Here is a 4643-nt window from a genome sequence, read left to right as displayed (position 1 = left end):
GCTCCCGCAAAAGCAGACCCTGGAACAAGGATTTGTGTGCATATAGTTTAATTTGGAGGTGACCCAGGAAACACTGGAGGGGAGTGAGCAGTGAGACAGGGAAAGGAAGCAGTCTGGTAAAGGTTGCATTGTCCGGCCAGTTACCTGTGGGCATCTGAGGCTTGGTCCCGCCGAGCAGCTTTGGAAGACAGTGTGACACCTGACCCAGAATTGCACACTCGGCTGGGGGAAGCTGGAGGACTTAATCTCCAGCTCCATCATCATCACCCAAGGGCCGCTCCCAGAAATGTTGCTGTTCTGGCATTTTTAGCCTGCTCACACCTGGTCTGAGAGAAAGCCCTCAGGTAGAAGTTGTAGGTGTTTGCAGAAGGAAGCCTTGGGCATGAACTGTCAAAGTGAGAGCCAAGGAAGGTGGGTGAAAGCATCTGCCTTGTTAAGTAATCTAGAATACAAATAAGACTGCACGCTCTCTAATCACATTCCAAATGTTCCAAACCATCAAAAGATATTTTTTACCTGTTTTTATTTGTATGTTCTAGAACACTGTTTAAGAAAGGATGTTAAGTATTGGACGAGGATATTCAAGTAAAGGATTGATAGGAGAAGAACTGTACTGAGAAGACTACTTAACTAAAAAGACTGTCCTCGAAAAAAGAGTTGGGGAAGTCTAGAATGAATAGAAGTCAGTGTAGAGCTGTCATCAAATTTCTGAAAGGCTGCCACTGTACAGACATATCTTTGTGGACTCAAAATAGAAAACAAAGACTTAATGTAAATGTAACTAGAGTTTAGATATGCCAGTTTGGTATACAGTGTCTCTCACCCCATCCTTCCCATCCCCCATTGCCAAATATATCCCATAATGTACACAAGCCCTTAATGACCAGATTGCGGAAAGTCCTTTCCTGTTGATTCTAATGCTTGTAAGAAACAAATTCTGGAATAAACACCTCCCAGATCCAGTCCAAACATTCCCAGCTCCCACCTACCTAACCATGTACAGAGGCCAGCTCTTTCCATTTTGGTAAGAGGAAGATTATTGCCAATTTCTATCCCCAGGGCTTGATCTGACCCATTTGAATCCACATCAGAAAATTCCCCTGGGCTTCCTTGGTGGCGCAGTGGTTGAGAGTCTGCCTGCGGATGCAGGGGACACAGGTTCGTGCCCCGGTCCGGGAAGATCCCACATGCTGCGGAGCGGCTGGGCCCGTGCGCCATGGCCGCTGAGCCTGCGCTTCCGGAGCCTGTGCTCCGCAACGGGAGAGGCCACAACAGTGAGAGGCCCGCGTCCCGCCAAAAAAAAAAAATCCCCCTAATTTTGAAACTCAAGAAGAAGGTGTTTAATATCTTAGATCCCTTTCCTTCCAGAAAACCCCTGAACTAACTCTGTAGCAAGCCCTCCTCAGAAAGTCCACATCAAGGAAAAAAAGAGTTTCTACTAAATCACAAAGGGTGAAATAAGCGTGGTGATGGATTTCCCGTTACCCTCTTTCTCCTGGAACATTTCTTTTTTTTTTTTTTTTTTTTTTTTCAATTTGTGCATTTTCCTGTATGCATGCCTATTGAACAATGAGGATTTATTATAAAAAACTTTGATATGGCCTGAAATTTCATAGTATATATTAATGACAGAGAACTTATCTATATACACCCAGCAAATGCATTGGCTTTACTGAGTAGTGAATGTTTATCACAAACACATAGTGATAAAAATTGCTTATAAGTGTGTTCTGATCACTTACATTATAAAAAGTGCATATATTATATTTTCTAACAAAATGTAAATATTTTGATTATTGAATATCTGAGAGATTCAACTGAAAGCCAGAAGAATTTGGTGCCAGAATAATGAAATGGGGTTTAGATGATATTTGATCTAAAGGCCTTGAGACACCTTAATTATTTCCTCAAAAAGCCTGTTTTTGCAGAGTTTTCCAAAGGAATATATGCACAGGGTACGACCAGTAAGACATAGACTTTGTCTCCAAATTCCTATTTCAAATTCTATAGAGTTAGACTGGACCATATGGAGATTTCTATTGCCTAAAACAAATAAAGGCCCTAGAATTTCAATCCAAAGATAGGTCAAAGTATCTGTTTTCCTTCCTCACATCTGAACTTGTAACATTGCTACAGTACTGGATAAAAAGAAAAAAATGGGCCCTGAACATTCCAGGCAATGAGAAGAACAATGACAATAGCACAAGACCCAGCAGAAGAAGGAATGTCCCAGTATCCCAGGAACAATCCTCTGCTTCTGCAAGCAGGACTATAAGAGCAAACCTCCAGAGAAGCCTGGTCAGCTGAGGGATAGAGAAAACAAAATTCTAAAAGGAGACATATAATAATTGTTCCAAAATTCACTTATAATTTTTTTCTTTCAAAATCTCTTTATATAAATTTTAATACTTGGTTTTCTTGAAACTGATCAGTTAATGGTATGCTACTCCTGGATATATGTGTGAGGGTGTGTGAGTGTGAATGTGAATGTGTGTGTGTGTGTGTGTGTGTGTGTGTGTGTGTGTGTGTGTGGCACAATTTTATCACCTGTGTAGGTTTGTGTATCCACTGACATGGTCAAGATACTGAATGGTTCCAGCACCGCAAGGATCACTCGTGTTGCCCTTTTATAATCACAGTCACCTCTTTCCTCCCCAGTCCCCCACACCTAACCTCTGGAAACCACTAATCTGTCTTCCATTTCTAAAATATTGTCATTTCAAAATGTTCTATAAATGGAATCATATAGTATGTAATCTTTTAGGATTGGATCTTATCAGTCAATTCCCTGGAGATTCATCCAAGTTAAGCTTTTGGTATGCCAGTCATACCAATAGTTCTTTTTAATTGCCATTTAGTTAATGTTTGTCGACTAGATAAATATATAATTTAATGATTGAATATGGATTATGCCCTAATGCCCTGCTTTTTTTCCTGAAAATATTTGGTTTAGACGCTTTTTGACATCAGTTTTCTAGAATATTGCATGCTTCCTGGTTTCATGTGAATTGAACATACTTATAGAATGTACTTTCTTTTATCACAATGACACCTCAATACTTAAACACATCAGGATAAAAACAAACACTTCTGTGGGAAGAAGAATTACTTTGCAGCTCCCACACAAAATCTTGGATGAAACCCAGCTGGCTGATATGTAACAGAGATAGCACAAGCAGGAAACTGGGAAGATCTCAGATAAGGAATCCCAGAGCTCATCCTTATTAGCCAGGGTTCTCAACTCTAGCTACACAGAAGAGTTATCTGGTGAATTGTTCAAAAACATTGATGCTGGGGCCCCACAGAGATCAATAGAATCATAATTTGGCGGGGGGCGGGTAGGTTCATTCAATTCAGAACTGATATTTGCCAAAGTGATTGTTTCCACTTGGTATCCAGCATTCATTTTGATTGAACAGTGCCAGTACGTATCAGTTTTTAAGTATTTTGAATAACACCTCTAATTACATCACATATTACATGATATCCTGGAATTTAACAGATTATTTGACCATGATTCTGAAATTTACATTAGAAAATTAAAATAGAATTCTAATGTACTTTGGTTGACAACAGAACAGGTAACATAAATTGTAAAGTCCCCTCTATAATCCATATAAACAACTCACTCCATAAGTCTGCTTCCAAATCACCAGTAATAGTTACATATGTAGACAAAGCCCAATATTTCTTTCTAATCTTTTCATGTATTTGTTTGTAAACAAACATTTATGGACAACTTGTTTGTGCCTCATCTCTGCAATACATCCTTTAGTCTAATGAAATCCCTTTAAGAAGTTTTGACAGACATTGCTGATTTCCTTCCAATATCCTCTGCCACTCTTCTTACTAATAGAACTTTATTTTGGAGTGGCAGTGTGTCAACTAAAATCTCAGTTTCTTAGCCTAGGTGTCCTTGAAGCTATGGATAGCCATGTAACATAGTTATGGTTAATGATGTGGAAATATGGTACTAGGTGGGAGGTCTAGAAAACTATTCTCACCTAATAAAATATTGACTAGACTAATATTGTGTGCACATTTTTGTCTGTCATTTTTCCCCATTATTGTTGCCCTCAATGCAGATGACATGAATGGAGGTGTGGCAGCCATTTTGTGACCATGGGTTATACACTATGGACAATGGAACAGGAAGCTAGATGAAGCCTGGTTTCTTAAGCACCTTCACTGGATTTAATCTGAATGCCCCTGTCTTTTGGCTACTGAGTGAAGTAAACCACTTATTTGTTTAGGATTCTGTTATATGGGACCAAATTCAATTATGTATTATAAAGGAGTTGAAATCACCTAGGACAGGTAGCTTCTGTGTAAAATTATGTAAGTTACTTGCCCAGTTTCCATACATTTAGTTCCTTAACCATCTAACATAACATGTTCTACTTTCTCAATGATTATCTTCCCTTATCTCAGTCTTTTATCACATCATTGACCAACTGTTGTTCATATTTCCACCTTACCCTTATTGCTTGATATGTGATCTATTTTTCCCTAGTTATCCTTTCATCTTTCCTCTTTGATTATAGATACTGGTTCATAGGTTTTAGGATAAAGTTCTGTACCAACCAAATACTTATATGCTTCCCCAGCAGATTGCACTCTGCCCTTTTGTAACCAGTATTGAG

Source organism: Lipotes vexillifer, unplaced genomic scaffold, assembly GCF_000442215.2.
Source record: "Lipotes vexillifer unplaced genomic scaffold, Lipotes_vexillifer_v1.1 scaffold1621, whole genome shotgun sequence".
NCBI lineage: Eukaryota > Metazoa > Chordata > Mammalia > Artiodactyla > Lipotidae > Lipotes > Lipotes vexillifer.
The sequence above is the reverse complement of the archived record's forward strand: the minus strand, read 5'-3'. Positions refer to the sequence as shown.